The sequence below is a fragment of the Ambystoma mexicanum genome, chromosome 3q (genome assembly GCF_040938575.1).
Source record: "Ambystoma mexicanum isolate Mex_15411 chromosome 3q, UKY_AmexF1_1, whole genome shotgun sequence".
Lineage (NCBI taxonomy): Eukaryota > Metazoa > Chordata > Amphibia > Caudata > Ambystomatidae > Ambystoma > Ambystoma mexicanum.
The window spans coordinates 1227115626-1227139194 of NC_090926.1; the positions used below are offsets into that span (position 1 = coordinate 1227115626).

At 44.7% G+C, this 23569-nt stretch overlaps 1 protein-coding gene across 2 annotated transcripts in view; it reads left to right on the forward strand.

Moving 5' to 3' along the window:
• The first annotated feature begins 7218 nt into the window (after window positions 1-7218).
• Window positions 7219-23569, forward strand: part of LOC138447793 (tetraspanin-1-like) — an 861729-nt gene continuing 845378 nt past the window's right edge. The window contains exon 1 of one of the 2 annotated variants that reach the window (XM_069604145.1): window positions 7219-7487. The gene's annotated coding sequence lies outside the window, so the exon portion shown is untranslated. The remainder of the gene's footprint in view (window positions 7488-23569) is intronic. The other variant, XM_069604146.1, reaches the window with a different exon arrangement.

Genomic DNA, 23569 nt, shown 5'->3' on the forward strand with positions numbered 1-23569 from the left:
TATCCTAGAAAATAACAAGATAACAAAGTACGCCTGGAGAGAATAATAGCAGGATCAAATGCCCCTATTTTAAATCGCAGGAAAGTAATGAAGTTACTCCAACATATCCGAACAATGAGATATGTATCAACAGAAGATATATGAGTAGTTGAGTTTGTAAACAAGAAGAGAATTGACTGGGTGATACTTCATCTTAAATCCCATTTAATTAAAGAAACACTACTGGAGACCAGTGACAAACTCCTACCATTGGGGTATCAATTAATAACTATAAGTCAACTGATGATCTAGGCACCCAAAGCCGGAATCGGGATGAATGCAAGAAGCGCAGTGAGCGCGGCTCCAGTGATGGATCAAGCAGGAGGAAGGTGGAAGTTCAAAAAGAGGAACAGAAGTGGAGGGATAGCTCGAGAAAGAACATGGTAGTGGATTGAAGTGAAAGTGAGGATGACCAGCCAGAAAAGACATCAAAGAAAAACTGGCTGAATGAGGAGAAAAACACACAAAGAAAGAAAGATCAGTATCTCCAAACAAAATATATAAAGTACATAAAACTAAAAGGACCCTATGAAATTAATGAAAAATGTGCAGCAAGAAGTTAAGAAAAGTAGAAAAAACTGGGATTGGTTAGCTGGGGTACTTGGGAAGCCAAAACACCAATAGATGTATACAAAGGAGAAGGACGACGATCTAAACATTGCCTCAAGGGGCTTTAGATCGCTGTTTTCATAAAACTTGGGAACCCTGGCACAATTTGACTTACTTTATTTCCAAGAGACCTGGATGTGAACAAATCCATCATGTGAAGGCTATGAGAAACATCAGAACCCAGCAGGGAAAGGTAGTACGGGAAGAACCTTCTCCGGCCTCTTGACGATGATTACGGTGGACAGAGGGTTGAAGGTGGAGAAGATATTGAACCCAAATCCCTCTGTCCAGATAGTCAAAATAAGTAGAGGGAATGAGGAGTGGCAAACCCAGATATTGCTGATGAATATATACTGGAGTGTAAATATGTGCCAGGAAAAAAGCTTCATAAAATCAATCATGAACCAGGTGGATGAACTGAAAGCAATAATCAGCACATTATTATATGCAGAGATTTTAACATCCGATTGATGGATAAAGAGGATAAACCGCAATTAGAATAACTTCTGGAGAAAAGAGCCATAAAGTGGGTGAAAGAATGGTCAGACAAAAGGAGATAAACCAGGAGCTTGTACCTGGGGAAGCGGTGCCTATCAAACCTGTCTAGACTGCTGCTTCGTCTTGAAAATACTATACATCTCGTAGCAAAATTTGAAGTAAGGAAACAAATTACAAGCAATCACAATCTCCTAGCCATTACGCTAAAGACGCCCACTAACACGAAATAGAGGAAACAAATTAGGCCAGTAGAAGTAACTTGGGGAAAAAACAGGCTGAGAATAAAACTGTCGGAAATCCCAAGAATTGTATCATGCTATTAAGACTATAATCTACGGTATGAATAAGCAGCTGTTACCAAAGGTTTCAACTCGCTCACCTTGACAAGTCGGAGAATCCAATATGGAAGAGGCAAATGCGGCTGTGAAGGTTCCCCTGAGGCAATTCTGGCCCCCCGACCTAGAAATAGAATTACCAGGGGAGAGGACAGGACCGCCAGGGAAACCCTCTAATGGAGTCTGGAGTCTCGAGGTTCAGGCAGGTGTGGAAGTGAAGATGTTCCTGAGGTGTGGTAGAAAACTGATGTCCTCTGGGAGGCTTCCTCTGGATGCACGAAAGGAAAACAAGAAGAGGATTAGAATGGAACAGAGAGTTGGATGTTTAGTAAAGGGTGGAAGGAGGATCCTCTCACCGTTAATAGAGTCTAGAAAGGCTTAGACTTTGACGAGATGGGTACTCGAAAGGTTTGCAGGTAAGCAACAGGAACTCCTCAAGGTTTCTGGGAGGATATGAAAGCTCAAGAGACTTCTCTCGAATCGGCTGGATAATGTTGGATAAGCTGGACTGGTCTGCACTCACAAGGAACGGGGGCTGAGTAGAGCAACTGTAGAAAGTGAGGAGCGTCAGTAGCAGAAGCGACGCAAAGAATTGTAGGCTTTGAGTCCGGAAATAAGGTCACGTGAGCGTTCTGTAGCGTCTTGCAGGGACATGGGAAGACTGAACCGCTGCTGTCCGCTCGAAGGTCTCTAAGGGCGTCCATCTTGGAACTGCTCCTCCAAAGGATACCACTCAAGCGGGTACGTGTACCGTATAATCGGGTACGTGACCATAGTGACCATTTACGGCCATGTGTAACGGCCATGTGTAACACATGCTACAAAAAGTACACTAAGGAAAATCCATCCAAGGTAGGATATGCCTGGATATTGAAAGAGTTTGAAGAGAAAAGAGAAAGAGGCGAAAAGAGCGCAAACGGATGCCGAATAAATGCTGAAAGTAATATGCACTAATAATGCAGGAAACTTCAGGCCTGCACATATGATGGGGCAGGTGGCCGAGGAGATTCGGGCAGACCATTATACAACTCTATTCAGCAAGAAAGGCGAGCTAAGCACACTAGGTGAAGAGCCGGGAGAGAAGACACGGTCCTTCGATTTTGACGGACTCGAGCCACTGACACGAAAGAGAGGAAACAAATTAGGCCAGTAGAAGTAACTTGGGGAAAAAAGAGGCTGAGAATAAAACTGTCGGAAATCCCAAGAATTGTATCATGCTACAAAAAGTACACTAACGAAAATCCATCCAAGGTAGAGTCTGCCTGGATATTGAAAGAGTTTGAAGAGAGAAGAGAAATTGGAGGGACAATAACTATGACCCCTAAACATGCATCATCATCACCATGATCTATTGACAAAAATCCAAGAATTTAGGGCCGATGTCAGAAGGCTAAAGAAGGAAAAAGGAACTGGGGTGAATGAAAAGATAAGAAAACAAAAACAGACATACTGGACTTGCATTTGTGCGACAAGGGCAAAAAGAGCGCAAACGGATGACTAATAAATGCTGAAAGTAATATGCACCAATAACACGAGGAATGTGGGACATTATTAATAATGCAGGAAACTTCAGGCCTGCACATATGATGGGGCAGGTGGCCGAGGAGAGAAGGGCAGACCATTATACAACTCTATTCAGCAAGAAAGGCGAGCTAAGCACAGTAGGTGAAGAGCCGGGAGAGAAGACATGGTCCTTCGAATTTGACGCACTCGAGGCACGCTTGATGATTATTTTTCCAGCAGGTTTCCGCTAATCTTTTTCTGCTCCAAGATCAGAGAGGTCCTGTGTGTACCATGAATTGGTGTGAGCTACAGGTTTGTCTTTTGTTAGATGCTAGAGGGTCAATAGTGTCAACGGCAATGGTTAGTGTAGTGGTGAAGGTATCAACTAGACATGTGGCTCAGAAGTGTCCAAGAACTCAGATTTGGAGGCATCGAGGAATGGTAAGAGGTTGTCTTTAGTTAGCTTCCTGGTAGTGCGCACCAGAGATGGTGGTAGTTTCTTGACTTGAGGGTTAGTGTGTTGGCCAAGAGGGATCGTGAAGGTGATGATGTGGTGATCAGGGTGATCAGACCATGGACAGTGAGAATTAGACTTGACTGTGATATGGCAATTGACGTCCGCTAGCCAGTTCAGGGATTACCCTTTGATGTGTGTGGGATTATCCATACGCTAGGTGAAGCAGAGGGCCATTAGTGAATTAGAGGGTGAGGTGGCTTGTAGGTCAGAGTGATCGTTAAGGCCATGGTTTAGGTCCCCTAGAAGTCACTTGTGAGGAGGGCTTCACGTTGTGTTGTAAGGTGTGAAGTAAGTCCTCTCCGAATGTCATGATGGCGTCAGGTGGGCGATAAACGACATGGACGTTAATAGTGTTAGTTGGAGAGGTGGACAGCTTAAGGGAGAGGATATCACAAGTTTATTAAATAAGGTGTAAGTTGTCTAATGAGTAGGTGGTCTTTAGCTATGAAGGCGACTCCCCCACTTCTAGAATTCAGCCTGTGATGCCTGAATATGGTGTAACCATGTGGGATGGCCAGGGATAGGGCATGAGGCTGCATGTAGCCAAGTTTCTGTGATGGCGAGGGTGTTGAGCTTGCCTACTATCAGCGGGAAGAGAGCGAGCATTAACCAGAGCTAGATTGAGAACTGGTCCGGGGAGGTCACCAGCACCTACTTCTGCATTAGGAGTCGCCCAGTAGGTTGTTGGCAGAGTGTCAGAGGCCAGGCTAGTGGGAGTAGGGATAGGAGTATAGTAGTCAGTAGCCACGGCAGTACACGTAGTGGTTATATTGGCAGTATACATTGAGGGTACCTTGGGCTTAGTGGTGGCCGTGATGGCATGATTGGCAAAGTCAGGGCAAAAGAGGGCAACATCTAGAGCAGCACATGCAGTGGATGCATTAGCAGTATTCAGCACAGATGTCTTGGGCATGGTTGCAGTAAGGGTGGCACTGGTTGCAATATCATGATCGATAGGGGTGGCAAGCGCACCTACAGTGGCTGCAGTAGCAGCATTCATCAAGGAGGTCTTGGGGATGGTGGCGTACTTGGTGGCCATGTCTGAGCAAATGTGGGCAGCATCAACATCATCGCAAGCAGTAGCAACATTATTCATCAGAGGTGCCTTGGGCATGGTGGCAATAAGGGTGGTACAGGTATCCGTGTTGAGGCAAATGGGGCAGCAGCAGCACACTTAGTAGTTGCAAAAGCATTGTTCAATACAGATATCTTAGACATAGAGGGAGCCATGATGGCAATGGTGGACATATCAGGACAAGCGTGGGTAACATTAGTAGCATGGTTCAGTACAGATATTTCAGGCATTAAAGCAGCAGTAATGCATAATCTAAAAGGCTTTCTGGGGCCAGAGCCCGCACTATCTACAACGTTCTCTTCCTAAATACTTTCCCTCTAGAGCCCTCTGCTCGTCCTTCACCAACTCGAGGGTGAGACGTTTTTCCAAACAGAGATATGGGGGTAGATCTTTATCCGCTGAAGGTGCCTTCCTCTGGAACAGCCGCCCTGCCTCCCTCTGCCTTGAGCCGGATCACCTTAGGTCTGGAAACTCCTCAAGAACTTCCTCTTCTTTTCCTCCTCCTCTCTCCCTCTCCCCTGCTAACCTCCTTCTCTTCCCCAACTCTGTTCAGCTTCTTGCTGAGTAATTGCCTGGTTCACCTCCAGATACTTTTTACGGTGCCAGGCTCCCCTGCCAGTCTTGCACTTGCCCCCGGGCCTTTTCACTATGTTTCAGCATTACTGCTATTTCAACTTACGCTCCAGGAGAGGGTTAACCTCTCTGCACTTAACCCAGGGCCTTGCTGGACTTGGTGCACTTGTTTACCCCTCACCCCTTCCTCACACTTCCGTCTGTACACTTGCATGACCAAATGTACTAGGACTAGTAAGTTAATTGTCCTGCCCCTACGCCTCCTTTTTTGTCTCTCCCTGGCATGGCTCGTGCCTGAAACACTTGATGCACTTACTCTAGGAGAAATGCAGTCAGGTCTAGTATGCTAGTTTTTGTAAGATCATTCGGAAACTTCAAGGCCTATGAATGATTATTGTATTCCCTTGTTCCCTTCCCGCTTTGGAGTGTTTAAGAATTCCACTTGTGCATAAGCACTGTATAAATGAACAATTACAAGTAGCGGCATTGGAAGGCATATCAGGACAAATGTGGGTAGCATCAGCATCATTGTTCAATACTGATATCTTCGGCCTAGAGGCAACAGTGGTGGCATCAGGACGAGTGTGGACAGCATTAACACGTAGCATTCGTCTTGCTCCGAGCAAATACATTGTTGTACAACGGAATGGTGTAATTGTCAGTAGTGTCAGTAGCTATGCGAATGGGGGGGGGGGGGTGACCATCATGCATGGTAGCAACTTTTGCAGTTGTCGATGGATCTGTATTGAGAGTAGAGACCATAGCATCTGTGGTAATAGTGGCAACGGCCCAGGTTGGTACATTGAAAACGGCAGGAGTGTGTGCAGCACCTTTACATGCGGTAGCATGAGAGGCAACATAGGCGGTGGTCGGCCGATAGAGATCATTACAAACTGTTCGTGGATTCGCTAAATTGTGTGCATTTGACTTTTTCAATTTTTTATTTAATTTTATACAGCTGATAAAAGATACAACTTTTAAAATCAGAATCTTCCACTTACACATTCATATTATTTGTATGGTGGCAGTAAGAGGGACATTAGAATAAATGGAATTGCAGATGGGGATAACGCCCATATTGTTACCAGGCATATATACCAGTGCATTCCGTGCATTCATGCGAGGCAAAGAGACACAGTTGTCGGTCTGCTGCTTTTGGAGGTGTGTGCATCCCAGGAGATGACCGGAGGGCAGCGGTTTCCGTGGTGGTGTGTGGGAGACACAAACATAGTGCCTGGAGCTCCGAAAGTTTGTTGCTGGGATCGCCTGTAAGGTTTTGCACTGTTTGACGCTCCACATTGGCTGGGAGCCCAAAGCCACGCCCCCACCGGTTACTAATATATATTAATTGTATAATGGCACATCACCAAATAATAGGCAGCCTTGAAACCTCATTGTTGGTCATTGTAGGTTACAAAAAGTTGAGTAAAAAGAAGTGTCTTTTTTTCCGACTTTCAAGATTGCCCCTTTAAGGATGCAGGATCTCTCGTGGAGAATCTGCTTACTACATGTCCTGTTTGAACATGGACCTCCAGCTTTGTCCTAGTCCCCTCACCTATGCAAGTAGGCAACAGATGTTTGTTGCACAATGATAAACCTTTCTCAAAAATAACTATTTTAAAATTACACCTCGCCTTCCCGGCAAAAACAAACATTCTGGAGTCCCTCGGACCATAAAAAGGTGCTAAAGACAGTACGTTGGTCTTAAAACATTTTGTACTATACGGGGGATTCTTATTTTTGCAGGTGGTGTGAGTGTACAAAACAGGCGGCCTTTTCTGCCACGGCTTCCCATTCCACCTACAAAGCGGCTGGTGTTATGCCAGCATGACATGCTCATGCTCGGTAAAAACAATAGCGTCCTCCGGTTTTTAGCACATCACGGTGTTCCAGGGCCCCCCTTTTTCCTGTCAGCATCGGGCCTGACGTGTCTGGACCCTGCCCCCGGCCCCTACGGTCAGAGTTTTTCGCTCATCCTGACCGGTCTCGGGCCCGTGGATTCCCCGGCATCTGCAGCAGCGTCACGAAGGACTACTGACGCAGAGGCCCACGAGTGTCCGTTGGCGGTCGGTTAGGCGCGATGTCTCACGTGCCCCACGTACGCAGGATCAGAGGGCTGCCATATTTCCCGCCATTCGACTCGTACGTAGTTCGTAGCTTTCCAGAAAGTTCCAGAGTTTGTCAAGTCACTAGGACTGCGTCCCGGGCCAGAGGCCCACAGCGCCCCCAGCGGACTCCCACGCCGGCGCAGCTTCTGCCCTCAAGCCACAAGGCCTGCGCCCCACTCCGCCATCAGCAGACGCCCCAGCCGGCGGAAAGAGACAGCTTCCGCTGGCAGGTAATTTTTGTAGTCACATACCATTTACTCAGGTAGTCATTTCGGAAGTGGATTTGTAAGGATACCTCAATCACCCCAATATTACATTAAGTTTAATTTGTGCTCGGCAAGAGAGGCAATATTATGACTTTCTATGCTAAGGTCATAATACTGAAATTGCAAAGTTATTCGCATTATAAAGTAACAGGATAGCAAATGCTATACGTTTTTGTAGCATGCCACCCCTTCTGAGGGAACAATGCATACATGCCAACCCTCCCGATTAAGGCGGGAGACTCCCAACTTTTCATTGAGAAATAATGCTTTTTCTCGGGTTCTCCCGCCTAAAATAATTACAGCGCCAATACATTTCTATGAGAAAAACTATGTCTCCCGATTTTGTCTCTCAAAACTCCCTCTTAGATCATACATGCCAACCCTCCCGATTTGGGCGGGACTCCCGATTTTTTCATCTAAAATGTTGCACATTTTTACTTTCTCCCTCCTAAAATATTTGTAATCTCAATTCAATCCAATGGGAACATTCCCTTCTCCCGATTTCTGACACAAAATCTCCCTCCCAGCTGTGGCAAAATGTTGGCATGTATGTTAGGTGCACCTGAATGTTGGCATGTATGACGATGCTGGCTCTGCGTAGCAGGGCCCACCACCCTGACAGTGCCCCTGCTGGGCAACGCTGTCGGCCCCCCTATGTCAGCAGAGCCCCTGCCGGGCAACACTGCATCTATATGACCGCAGAGCCCCTGCCAGGCAACTCTGCATCTACGTGCCAGTGCTCCTGCTGGACACCTCTGGCGCCGTCTGCGGTGTTGGCCTTGGTGCCCCCAGGCCATTGAATCGCCCGTATAATCACGGGCAGACAGGGTGCTCACTGTCACTGGATGCACCCAGCGGTGGTTTGCCTGGCCCTGCGTGACCGCAGGACCAGGACATAACAATTTTATCTTTAATGTATATATTTTATTTTGAGGTATGTGTTTTTTAATGATATTGTGTCTGATGCAGAATTGGCAAATTACGTTTGCTGCAAGCCCCTGCCTAGGCACTAAAGTTACTCCCTCCTCTGGCATAAGGGACAGTTCTCTGCAGGCACACTGTTTTTCTCTTGCCAGGCAGTGGTCGAAGTGGGCGGGAGCTGTGCTCTTCTACTTCTTTTAATTAGGTTTTACCGTTCCTATAATTTTATTTTAAAAATTAACCGCTCCGGAACGGTTTCGTTTTAAAATAAACGTGTAGGAAGAAGTTGAAACTTGCACTTTCAGTGCACTGCACTGGATGTTCCCTCAAACATCAGGCGCATGTATTTTGGGGTTTGTATTGTGCATGGGAGGGGGTGCGTCAATGGGGTTTGTGGGGAGTGGTGCAGGCCAGTAGGGAACATAGTTCCACTACTTCTTTTTGTACACTTCGACCACTGTTGCCAAGTATCACTCGGCAATCACTAGTGGCGAGTGCACATTTTGTGGCAGAAAGCATATACTAGTTAATTTCAGCTTGACTATTAAGACACGATTGTCAAACAACTGTCTTCACCTGCGCATGACATATTTGATACTCCATTATTTACTGCTTAGCGAAACAGGCCTAAAGGGAAATACTCTGAATGCTGGATTATACAAGGATTTAAAGGTTCTTGTTAGCATGGTGTGTACCAGAGATGGAAGCTGTAGAATAGTTTGTGTATGCCTCTGGCATATACTGAGACTAGCACTAGTGGGACAACTGAACAGATGATAACGTGTGATCGTCATGCGGAAAATGGAGGAGATTGTGATTTTGGCAACAGGAGGAGACAAAAAGGCTACAAAAAGGTGACTGTAAGGGCAACATAGGTGGTTTGAGTCTGAGGTACATGGCTTCATGAAGATAAATTTAGTAAAATATACAGTATATAGAGCGCCCCTGTGCCTCACTGGGAAAATATGAGCTAAAAAATATAAAAGCAGTGTTATGTGTGACCCTCCCAAGTGTATTGCCCTTTTAAGATGAGTCATGACTCTGTCATGGCCCGACCTAATAAAAAGAGCAACTGCAGGCACGTGGCTCAGAACGGCTGCAGACTCAAACTATGGAAGTCCTGTTGTCTCCGTCTCTCACTTTGGGCCTGCAGGCATACACTGTGTGATCACAGTCCTGTTGACCTGGCCTGTAGGCCCACCCCGTGTGAGCACAGTCCTGCAGGTCCCTGCTGGTCTAGGCCCCCGAGATCAGCATGGTCCCGCCCTGCAACTATCTATAGGTCTGGGTGACCCCGCCAAACCAACATGGTGCTGTCCCCTCCCCCCAGCACCTGTGAGGCCCGTCGCGTGACCGCCGCTGGCCCCACAATAAGCAGCACTATGAGATATACTTAAAACCCGTGAACTGGGTGATCTCCAGCCCTTTCAGATGAGTAGCAATACCCTTGAGATGGATGGGGATGCAGACTTTATTCTTACATCAATAATCGTAACGACTCAGGTTGTTGGCAAAAAGATGACTGTTTTAATATCAATTATCTAAAACAGGGAGTACAACGGACGTCTCAGCGCAAATTCTGTCAATGCATCTTAGAAAAAAGCAGTCTTTTTTAACAAAAAATCGTCATTGGTGACGTTAACCTATGTATTACTAACATCAGCCTACGTGGCAATCTACAAAAACCTATTGAAGAACGTGATAGGGTCTAAGGAAATATCTAAGTATACATTCTATACTAGTATGGGACAGCGAGTGAAAGTAATTGGTTTCTTAATATCAGTTGGGGCAACTAAGCCTTCCCTTCAAAAATGGCCACTATGAACGTCACTAAATACACAACGTCCCATTGGCTACATAAACCGTAGGACCCTTAATTACGTGGTCCCCTACAATTGGCTCTCTAACCTCCGTCAGTACTTTTCCACCTACGTCTAGCAGCACGCAGACTGGACCACCAGGTGCTGGTGAGCTTGTCTTGAACAGAGCTACCCACCAATTAGCATATCCTTCTATCTTCACCTCAGTCGTCTGCTGGCAATTTAGACTTTGAACTTGTCCTTGGGAGTGTTCTTAGCTCCGGAGAATTTAGGGGAGTGAAGGCACTCTCTGCCCTTATGCGTAGGTGTGATAGTCCTGTTCGCCTAACTTTATCCGTCCACGTGACTGAAGACTATGATTTCAAGCTTCTAGTGTATTAAAAATACTATTTTCTAATAGGCCTCTGACGTCTTCCTTGTTTTGTTCATGCCTTCTGAATAGGAGCTGTTCTTTCACGCGATTTTGTATCCAATGTCAGCTCACCCCAGTCTGATAAGACCTTGACTTCTTGGCTTGGTCTTATGGGCTCATCCAGCCTCGCCTTTCAGAGATTTACTTTGTAATTCATTTGTTTTCTTACTGTGACACACTGGAAACGAGGCCTTTATTTTTTAGTCCAGCTCTGCTATAACACGTAGAGGAAACATCCGTTTTTTACTCACTTATGCATATATGTATATGTTGGTGCATGCCGCAATCTGTTCACTATAAAGCTAGCCTCAAGAATACTTTGTCTGCTTGCGTTTCTGTACACGTGTAAAATTACTTGATGTCTTCATCCATTCTGTGGCATAAGCTTCTTCACCTTGATCCCAAGATGTCACTTATACTTGGTACTCTCTTGATGCCTTATGGAATTTCTCCATTCTCTTTTCTATGCATCTCTTCTATACACATTAGCTCGACTCTGTATGACGTCACCATTCGTCTTGGCCATTCACTTGCTCTGCTTCTTCCGGGCTTTCATTCAAATGGCCATCATATTTTATCATATGCAGGTATGGTTTTCTCAATGGGAACCTTGTTTCCAGGATTCTCTTTTTTATCAGTATTCTTACTGGTACTGCATGTGTCTCACACTCTGGCTCCCGACATATAGGCAATATGGGTGACATGGTTGAGGTGGGGGTACTTGGCTCCTTCTCTACACTCTCCCCTCTGGGCGATTCATTAACCCCTCTCCCATCATCCTTCACAACTAGACATCCTTGTCTGAAGAATTGCTTCTTAGGGATCCATATCTTTATGACTCCCTTCAGGCATACAGCCGATTTCACATGCTTATCCTAGTTCCATGTCATGAGCATACACTGTCCACTTGGGCTGCAATATATCCATCTTCCCACATACTTCTTATGGTTCTTTGGATACAGGAATTTCGTTCCCTCAGGTGCATGGATACAGGCCATCACAAAGTCTCTGATTTCTTCATCTGTTAAGTCTCTGTCCTTCTATCCTGATTCGACATCGATCATGATTTTCATCCCTATGTCTTTCTTTGCTGCCTTCTTGCATTGTGTAATTATTATCTTGATTACACAGAATCCAAGCAACACCAACACGATCAGGGCTCCCAGGAACTTGAACATGTCTGCCATCCATTGTGGAACCCATGAAAACAGCGATCCAAACAAACTGTCATCAGCAATACCTTCTACTTCGTCTATCATCTGGACGTGTAGCTTCGTTAGCATCTCTATGGCCTCTCTCAAGGTTCCATCCCGTCATCATGAGCAGGAATGAATGTGCAACATGATTCCCCGATTGTTGCACAAACACCTCCATCCATAGCTGTGATTATGTCCAGAACGGATCTGTTCTGGAGAGTCATTAGTCGTATGGCTCTCATCTCTTCTCTAATAGCATTGAACCCCTTTAAGGTTGTGTTGATCGTTTGCAGTAATTCCCATCTGGTCATCTGCAGCCATTTGGTATTTGCTCCAACCTGGATTCTCGGCATGAAGATCAACGTGAAGTCTGACGAAGTCTGGCTGAACAGTCTGTGCTCATACAGGATAGAGTCAAAAGCTTCTATTGACTTGGTAGAGAAATAATGTTCCCTCTTCAATCGATTGATGAGCTCCACAGATCTCTTCTTCCTCAGGTGTGCATCTGCTTTTGGGAAACTATCAAGATTCATGTCTCTTTTAGGAATATCCAACACTGGAACATGAACATTCACCAGTGAACATCGTCCTCCCCAATCCTTGGGTAGACTCATATATGCTCTGGATCCACAAGCCCAATAGTGTTCCATGATTACTGCAGTTCCAAGTTTCATTCCTAGTACATCAAAGATTCGGCCATAGTTCCGGTTCTCTCCAACTTTTCCTGTACCATTATTTCTGAAGAACAGCTTTGCATTTTCCAAAGGCACTATCTGCAAGGGTCCTCCTCTGTTGTCAACCCAGGTCAGTAGCTTAGCAAGTCTTGGCCACAAAGGCTTGCATCCATTTTGCACTATGTCAATGGTTGGTTGATAACAACCAATGACCACCCAGGCTCTGCAGATGACCGCTCCTTCTTCCCATCCATCTGGTGATAGCACTGATGCCCAAATCTGCATTTGGCCTCTTTTTTCCATCTACGAATTTCTTCTGCAGATTTTCCTGAACTTTCAAGTCTTCTGTTTACTTCCCAGTAACATTCCAGCTCCTTTCACTCTAGGTTTTTCATATCTGATCACGTGATTCTTGGTATGCGCCCTATTTCTTGTCCTTGTGTCCTTGACATAGTCATCTTCATCTGGATCTGTCCATTCAGTTGCCCATTGGAGATAGGCATCTCGACCCATGAACTGGACTCTAGTGTGGCAAAGTGCTATGTGTGATAGACAATGTGCTGTCTGGACATCTATTTCAATAGCTATGAAAATGTTAGCTTTCCCCATGCTATAAGGCAGGGGTGCACATACAAAGCATTCATCCTTTGAGGTTCTTCATCCCATTTCTGTCATATGCTGATACCAGATGTTATTCCCAAAATGTGGTGTACTGTCTAGGTAGTCATTTTACTCATTATCATCCTCCCTAGCACTTCTCCTAGGTCTGGTTCATTTTTCCTACAAGCTTCTTTGACCATCTCATGTAACATGCCAACATAATTCTTCATATACTAGACCAATTATAGACACATTTGTCAGTGGATTGGGTGTGTTTACATGTGCTACCTGTGTAGGGGAAAGCTCAAGAAGTTTCATCCTATCAACATAAGATTTAGGCATAAAAATGTCTTGCATATTCTCCATATGTGTCCTCTTCCTAAAAAGTAACCCAGGTTTATTCATCACAGGACCAGGTGCTCTGGTGTGTACCTCTAAAGTAGGAATAATCACATAAGGTCTCAGCTGCCTTGTAGTTGCCACATTGGTACCCTTTTCTTGTACAGGAGGATGCACAGGAATCTTGCTCCACTTACATCTATATAATAAGACGTGCGCACTGTAAGTGAGAGCAATATCACTATGAACAAAATGCAAACATAAATCATACAGATGTATGTCCACTTACAACAATGTTGTTTTATATATCGTGGACATCTCTCAGGATCTGGCATGACGATATTGCTACTAATGCTGCCCATTTCTCTTTTTTAAGGTAGGAAAAACACTTTTTAATGGGGCAACATTATGCACTACTTCTGGAAGCTGCTGAATCGGTTCTGTCAATCTCCTCGATCAGCAGACCGTTTACTGGATGATGAACACAAATTCCCAATGAATGCCACGAATTGGCCTGTCATTAAACGACATGATGATTTTCTTTCAACATGAAACAAAGTTCTTTAACCAGTAGACCTCGGATCTGTCCTTCGAAAGAAAGTCTCATTCAGTTCTTAATGTTCTTGCAGAGTACCCGTTCACTTGTAATATAATGTCTCTCAAAATGCCATTAAGCGCTGCATTGTTTCTGGGGTCTCTCAGGAACGTTAGAACGTCGGTTTGCCTCCCAACAAGATGCGGGCACTCCTCAATCAGGTAGTAGAATACTAAGCTGACCAGTCTGTGTGCATTATCCGGTGACAAGGGCATTTTCGTTTTCCACAAAGAACTCAGGAAGCTGGAGAATCTGCTCAACAATGGCTGTGCGCAATCTCCTCCTGATTGGACCATTCCTAGGATCTTGCAAGAAAACATGAACACTAGTAGTTCTCCCCATGAGCGCAGGATATGTGCACAATAAGAACACGAAAACTGCAAGAATGACCCGTGAAACATTGTCATTAGGCACCGCTATGCATGCCTCCGAACAAGAACTCAGTGAGAAATGAATCTGGGGATTGCTCCCTCTTCCAGTTGTCGAAAAGGAACTGCAGATTTTTGTATATCTTTGTTTTTCAATCAAAGCTTAAGCATACCTGAGTCCAATGTCAACACACTCCTGTGGCTCAAGAACACAATAACTTCCCTTAACTCCTTTTTAAATGACTGAAAAGAGTGTCCACAAATAAGCCACAGTCCAATGAACTCTTTATCTTTATTCAACTGCTTCTGCGCCCTTCTTCATCACCATAGATCTGGTCTGCACGTGCTGTGGTTCTTCCAGCATAGACCTTTACGTCATCAAGGAAAATCCAAGCGCGTCTGCCTTGCACTTTGATTGCAGATGGCGGGACGTCCTCCACTATAAAAGGGCAGTTGAAGCAAGGATTGTGCTACTTTCTAGTGAAGTTGCGGATTAGGACCGCATCTCCGGGAAAGAATTTGGGAAGACATATCTCTTTAATTCCACTTGTTGAAGCATCTCCTTCTGTTTTCTGCGCTGCCCCACACCCTCTTCACCTTGAGCTGATCTGAAATGACAGAGATACTTGAAGTCATACAAATAAGGTAATCACATAGCTCCTTTCCTAGCAATTCTGCAGTTGACTGTGCATCACTTCTTACCCTAGCCGGAGGTGTGAGAGGTGTCCTCATTTACCTCCCTGTCACTATTTCGTGCAGGGTAAGATGGTGGTCTAACCATGGCTTATTTCTCAACGCGTACAATGCCAGTGGAAGGGATTGAAACCATCCTTTTTTCAAAGTAAGCTTCAATTTGACTATTCTTTCTTTAAGCAAGCCGTTGAGTCTCTCACAGACACTGTTCACTTGCGGTTGATAAGCCGATGAAAACTTGTTCTTTATGCCAAGCAACAAGCTTATTTGCTCAAAGACTGTTAACAGAATGAGGGCCGTTATCTGATCTTTGTTGCTTTGTGTCCTCTTGTTTCCAAGGCGAGCACATTACTGCTGAGCTATCCTCCCAGGACATCGATATGCAAATGCTGGAAGGGGCCACTAGGTCTAGGAATAACTCCCCTAATCGTGCGCAATGTGTGCCCAGCAGTAAACTTTTGACATACGATACAATTTACTTCATAAAATGCAACGTGTTCTACCAAATTCGGAATAAACCAATCCTCTGCAATAGTTGCAGCGAGGTTCTCTCTAGTTGTGTGCGCAGGGTAGTGTAGCTGTTTCAACGCCACCCTCAATAAGACTACACGCATCACTGGTTTAGCAGTACCGTCTTGTCGCCACATCGCTTCAGAGGGGTTTAAAGAACACCCTCTCTGCGTCCATAAGTCCTTCTCATCTTGGGGTGCTTCCCCCTGGATCTCTATCAATTGAGTCCTAGACAGGTTATTATAACAATCAGACACACTCATCATCACCACCATGCTTTCATTCACATTCGGTGTGTCACATGACATAATGTCATCTGAATATGCAACCCATTTGGCTTCCTCGTCTGCTGCTTGATTCCCTCGTGAAATAAAATCTGCCCTTTTAGAGTGAGGTGCACATTTAACGACTGCGATGGCTACTGGGCGTTGTAGTGCTTTAATAAGCCTGTCCAATAGGGCTGCGGTTTGCACTGGAGTGCCTTCCGCTCGGAGTTAGCCCCTCCTTTTCCAATGTGCTAGCCCTGCGTGCACCACTGACGTCACATAGGCAGAGTCACTGTACACGTTACTTCCAGATGTGAATGATTTTCGAGTGTGACAATCAGTACCACTAATTCTGCAGCCTGTGCCGAAAAATGAGATGGGAGTTGCGCACTTATCAGTACCTGAAACTCCCCATTGGCCGTGTGCTTTATTACAGTGGCACCTGCAACTCTTTGTCCATCATTTTGTTCTATTCTCGAAGAACCGTCAATAAAAAGAATCTCCCCAGCTGCCAATGCATTTTCCTTCACTCTTGGGAGTTCATCATAGAATTCCTCATAGTTCAAGCAATCGTGGGCATGCTCATCCTATGCCATTGATTCTGCTATAAACATGGCAGGATTTACTATTCTGCATTGGACTATTTTGATGGCTAGATTTGATATGGCTACTACATAAGCAGAAGTCCTTTGAGATGTCAACGTGCCCTCAGGTTTCTCCAAAATGGCAAATAATGCACGTTCAACAAATAACGTCATGGGACACCCCATTACTATATTAGCAGCCTTCTCAATGGCGAATGCAGCGGCTGGCAAAGACTGTTTGCAAGGAAAGTGACCCCTCATTACTGGGTCTAGAATCCCACTGTAATATGCAAGGGGCTTGTACCCCAACATGGTTCTCTGCATGAGGACTGCTGTCATAACAGTGCCATCCGTGTGTGAAAACAAAAAGAATTCCTCAGCATAATTAGGAATCCCTAAAACTGGAGATGTGTAAATTGCCTTTTTCAGCTCATCAAACCCTTCTTCCATTTCCTCAGTCCAAACTATTTTCTCTTGGGTTGCCTGTGCTTTCTTCAGAGCTTGCAATAAGGTCCGTATATATGAACTGTAATCAAAGACCCACTCTCTCATATAATTACATAGTTCCAAAAATCTCTGCATTTGCTTTATCGTCTGTGGCTTTACTGTTTTCAAAATAGCCTCATCTCTCTCAGGAGTAACATTCTTTCCTTCATGCAAAATTAACTGGCCAATGTACACTTCTTGTTGACAATACTGCAACTTCTCTTCTGTCGACGTTATATCCTTTATCCTTTGTCAGCAAAAATAATCATTAGCTGAACAGAATTGTGTCTGCACTTTTCCTCTGAGGTGCTACAGACCAATATATCATTTACGTATTGTAACACAGTACTTTCTAAATCAATATTGCTTAAGTCCATCTGCAGGACTCTATTGAAAATTGATGGAGACTCACAGTATCCCTGTAAAGTGCTTTTCAGGCGAGTTTGTCTCGACGTAAATGATGTCAGATCTTGCGAGTCTTAATGCAATGGGGTTAAGAAAAGCACATTTTTCAAATCAATCACAGTGAAATATCGTGCCTCAACAGGTATATTACATAAGATTGTCGCAGGATTAGGAACGAGAGGGAACTCGGCCTCTACAATCTGGTTAATCGGGCGTAAATCTTGAGTTAACCGCCACAACCCCCTTTTCCTTTTTTGATCAGATAGATTGCGGTATTACACAATGACTCTGACATCGCTAGGATGCCTTGTTCCATCATAGCTGATGTCGTCTTAAAAATACCTTCATCTGCCTCTCGAGACATTGGATATTGTCATGCTTGAGGTAAATTTGCTCCTGGTTTCAGTTTAATCTTCACTTCTCCAACCCCCTTCAATAGGCCTACGTGTCATGCCCCGGTTGGGCAGACACTTGTGGGATCGTTGGCGTCTGCTCCGCCATTATTAGCGCCGTCACGTCGCCCTGATGACGTACTGCCGCGGTCTAGTTGTGGAAGGACAGCCCGCGGAAGGTATTTGTTTCCTTCTCCTTCCGGCGGACAGTGCGTTGCAACCCCTGGCTTGGCGTTTCTGCTTTTCCTCTATCGGGAGGCATCGCTAGTGTTATCCATTTCCGTACATACGGTATGCTGCTTTCTCTCTCCTCCTTCCTTCCCCCGCTCTGGCGGCTTTTCTACTAATCTTTCCTCTCTCTGCTTTCCAAATCTACCTGCCTCTACTCCCCGTCCTCTGCAACTAATCCAGAACAGGACTACGAGACTTGTCCTTGGCCTCAAGCCCTGGGATCGTATCTCTCCAGCTCTGAAATCTCTCCACTGGCTCCCAGTGGATGCAAGGATTACATTCAAAACCCTCTGCATTGTCCACAAGGCTTTCTGGGGCCTGCGCCCAAAATACCTTCAGCTATCCCCCCGCAAATACCTCCCCTCTCGAGCTCTTCGCTTCTCTACCTCCAACTCCCTCAGGGTCAGTCGTTTTTCAAAGAAAGGAGCTGGGGGTAGATCTCTGCCTTCGGCTGGGGCCACCCTATGGAACAGCCTCCCTGCCACTCTAAAACTTGAGGAGAACCATCTACGGTTCCGGAAGCACCTCAAGACCTTCCTCTTTTCTTCTGCTTTCGCTCCCCCTCTCCCCTGCTGATCTGTTCTCTCTTGGCACTGTGCAACTGGCCACCCTCTGTCCTTCGGGCCCAGGTACCTGCTCACCCTGCCACCCTCCCGCACTGCCTCCGGGCCACGCCTTGCATTGGGGTCTGTATCTGTACCCATAAAGCCCCCCCTTTTTCTTCCTGCACTCATCAGACCTACCCTGTCTGATGCCTTAAACCTAGCACTTGCAAATTGCTGGCTGCATTACCACTGTTTGTTATTTACCTGTTTCTCCTCTGCTTTGCACTTTCCACTTCTCCCTCCTTCCATGCACTTTTCCCCTCCCCCTCTCCCATGCACTTGCGTGTTCTCAATGGCACTGGGCCTAGTAAGATCGCTGTTTTGTTCTCCCCTGTTCCCCTCCCTTGCCTTGTCACGCTCTGAAACACTTGTGTACGAGCGCAATAGAAATAAAATATCCATCAGTCAATCAATCTTTCCTCTCTCTGCTTTCCTCCGTGTTTATCGGCCCCTTCCGCACTTTCGCTTCCCCTCTTCCTGGCTCCCCTCTCGCTCTTCTGTTCTAATTCCCTCTAACTTCCCTATTACAAACTTACCATTGCCTTATTTTGTCATCTCCGCCCTCCGCGACTCTTCTTATTGTTACTTCCGCTCTCTTAGCGCACACACCGCCGTGACCCCATACGCGGCAGCTCTCCTCCTGGATCCAGTCTCCACACGTCCTACTTGGAAGAACTCCTTTTGCCTGCACCTTCAAAGGGTTATTTGTGCCTTAGGGCTTTTTCCCCTTTACCGGCTGTTCCGGGAAGGGGCCAATGGGTTGCTGTGTACAACTCCCACAGTGGCTTCTTTCCGTGGCAGGCCAAATCCACCTACAAAAAAAGAGAGTCTATAATAATATCTTTAATGTGATTTAGTTTAAATGATAAACTTTACACATATTCATCATAACAATATAAAACATGTAAAACCAAACAGAATATATACATTTTTAAAATAAAATACAAATAAAATACATTTTAGCAAAATCAAATAAAGTATTACATAATAATCATTTGTCTCTTAGTCTAGATGTAATATACCAAGTTTTGACCTCGTTCTTCATTACCACATTCTCGCTGTACAAACCGGGCCTGTATATATCGTAGGAAACTTCATAATGATATACCCAATCTGGCTTCCACCTTCAACCAAATGTTATAGAATGCCGTTAACAGGCGCATACTTTCAGAGTTAACACAATGATTCTAAAACCAGGTCTCCCCTATAGTATCGCAATTGTGTACATACTTTCCCAGCAGTTGTTTAATGTCAACCACCATTACCTGCCATTCGGTGAGGACATGTCTAGCTGTCTCAGGTATTTCTTGTTTCATACAGAGGCGACAGAATCGCTGTTCTTTGGGTATATTCTCTGTTATCCCCGTAGACATTTTAATGGGAAGATGTTCTAGTCTTAACAAGAGTATAAATCTTCTCAGCCTGTGGGACGGGCATAACATCAGATATTGTTGAGATTTTTTAAATGTGTATAATCTAGATTGTACAAAATTATATCTTTTTAATTTACGGAGATGTTCATAATTTTCCAGCCAGTCCCATAGCTCAACCCGTCTTCCCAATGCCACCTGCATTGCCTCCGTAAGGGGCCCAGCTCGGTGCGACCAACAGATGTCTCTTATTAACTGTTCCATTTGATTGGACAGTTGATAAGTAGATCTTTCCTTGTTTATTTCCAGAGCGACTGTCGTCAATAGAGCATTATCCGTTCCCTTCACCATTTTCAGAGAGCCCTACTCTCTTTTTCAAAACCTGTGCTTTTAAAGATATAAGTACAAGCTCAAGTCGTAGCAGAGCCATTGGAATACAAGTAGGGAGACCCAGCATCTTCCTCCAGTATTTTCCCTCAATTAGTTGTAACCAATTCAGCTCCATTTGTGTTAATGCTTCCAGCCCATACATCATCATAGGAGAAAATACTTGGATATAGAGGTGTCGGGTTCCCCAAAGGGAAAAGCCTCCCTGTTTTATTGCAAAGCTTTTGAAAAGAGCTGTAATTTGAGCTGCTCTTATCATACGGTTGCGCTTGCATATAAGATATTCGCCTTTGGGTTCGAAATCAATTCCGAGATATCTATATACGGGAACATATGTAATTTCGACATTATTGATGTAGAGCTTGACCCGTGTAGTTCTTTTGTTTGTGTATCTTATCACGTGGGTTTTCTCTATATTGATGGTAAGACCATTATTTTCTGAGTATTCCCATAGGGCTAGTGCTGATCGACGTAGTCCACTGATGGTGTGATCAAATACCACCAGGTCATCAGCGTACGCAAGCACTGAACATGAAGTTTTACCAATGCTCGGCGGGCAGTTATTCGCCCTGGCTATAGTTAGAGGAATGTCATGTACATACAGATTGTACACTAGGGGGGCGGTCACACAACCCTGCTTGACCCCTCTATTCTGTAGAACTTCTTCGGACATACGTCCTTGCTGGTCTAGTTTTAATTTTGCCTTGGTATTCTGATGTAGTAACCTAAGATAATAGGGCAGCCTAGTATTTGCAACTTCCTCCAAAGTTTCTCTCTGGGGATTGAATCAAATGCTGCTTTGAAATCAACATAGAGTGCGTACAGGGGAGGTTGTCCGCACTGTCGCGCTCTACTGCGCATAATATCCGTAACCAAAAGGTTATGGGTGGTAGAGTACCCTTTCCTAAAACCGCATTGGAACTTACATAAGATTTTAGTGCGGTCCACCCATAACTGAAGCTTTTTCAATATTAATGAGGCAAATAGCTTACTTGTGGTGTCGAGCATAGAGAGTAATCTATAATTATTGGGGTCAAGGCGATCACCCTTTTTGAATATTGGTATTAAAATCACTGACTGCCATGAACGCGGGACCTTGCCTTCCCTCAAGATTTCTACGAACAGGATATTCAGCAGCGTTGCCCAGAAATCGGGATTGCTCTTAATTACTATATTGGCCAAACCGTTAGGTCCAGGAGCCCTGGAAGATTTCAACGATTTGATCTCAGTCAGAATAGATTCATATGAGATATCAATAAATGGTTCGGAAGGTATTTTACTTACCCATGTTGTTTCCTCACCCAAGGTTGTTATGTTACGTTTTTCTAGAAACCTACTCCATTCTGGGCTACCAATTGGATTGACTGTCTGCTGTGTTTTGTTACCCCTAGCTTCACCTAGTAGTGCCCAGATATTACTTGCTTTCCTTGAGCAGATAGTCTGCACTAACCTTTGGCAGGTTTTGTTTCTGTCCAGGCTTCTCTTAGCCTTTATATCTGCCCAGTATCTATTCTTAAGCCTCTTAATAGTAGAGAGATAAGACTCCCATCCCATGGAAGCATTCTTAGCCCTTCTTAATTCTACACGCAGTGATCTTTTTGCATCTTGAATGTATCTATCATATGTGGGAGGGTTCCCCAGTTCACTGATCATAGCTCTTACTGAGGTAGCTGCATGTTTATCAGAGAACTGATGTATCCATTCCTCTGCTTCATCTATGGACATTATATTAAGATCTTCAAAATATGGGTAGCAATCTTTGTTTATCGCTTCAGCTGCTAGTTGTACATTCTTGTCAGACCACCGGATACTTATACCTATGTGATTCACTTTTAATTCCCCCATTGCTCACAGTTGCATATTGACTTCAGGGGTGTCAAATGTACATGTCAATGTAGCATGGTCGCTCCAGTTATTTGGAGCCACGGCCATGTCATTGACGAGTAGCAGCATACTTGGGGAAACAAAGATGTAATCCAATGTACTGACCAATGGCCCATTTTTCCAAGTATGTTTACCTGGATGATCACTTTTTGTTCGACCATTGATCATCTCAAGTTCCCAGTTGTTAAAGAATTGCACCCAACCTAACCCTTCCTCCTCTATTTTATGATGTACCATTACATATTGTGGATGGAGTTTCGGATTGGTAGTTCTCAGTTCCCCCCTAACATATGAGTGTTAAAATCTCCTACCACACAAACATCAGTATTATCTTGGATGTTTAAGCAATTAGCCAGAAGCTTGTGCAGGGCTTCCTGTAATAACTCTCTCATCCCTGCCCCAGGGGGATTGTATAGACAGACCACTAGCAATCTATCTGTACTCCCTTTGCCTTTATGCGCTATTTCAACAGCAATCATATGGTCATCTTGGCTCACATCAATCTTCCTATAGCAAAAGATATTGGACACCAATCCATAATCCACCATATGGCCTCCCCCTTTCTCCTATTTTAGCAAATGTCTGATGTCCATTAAACCCATCTAAATATAGGACGTTCATCGCCAATGTTTCTTGTAGGCAGATGCAGTTGTGTGTAGCTAACTGCAACATCGGCCCTATTGGATGTAATAGATGGGAAAAGCCCCGGCAGTTCCATGATACCAAGGATAACTTTCATTTGCTTGCTGTAACCATAGGTAAAGCCTCCGCCAGCCACTTCAATACGGATTGCACATCTGTCAGGTCCACCCTCTTTCCAGTTGGTAAACTGGGGCAGGTATCTATTGGATCGACTGTGACTATTTCTGACTCCTGGCAGATGGGTTCATTATGCTTCAGTTCCGCATCAATCTCGATGTCAACTGTTCTTAGCTCTTTTTTATATGTCCTTAATAATCGCGCAGTAGATATAAATGTACAATGTAGTGCTGACACCTTAGGATTAGATCCCGACAATGGTTCCAGGAATTGGAAATCATCAGATTGTAGTACTCTTAATTGAGGAACAGTACATTCTCTTCAGAAATTCTGAGCGTGAGAGCCATATGCTTTTGCCAGTTTGATATAGGTTTTTAATAAGACAAATGCGGTTCCCACAAGCCTCATCACCCTCATTAACAGATTCAGATGTGAAGAGTGCAGCAATATTTGGGCTACCCAGGGGACTCGCAGCCTTAGAGATGTTTTCGGGAACATGTTCTTCCTCAGGTAGAGACTCAATCAATGATGTCTCTATTTCAATAGCCC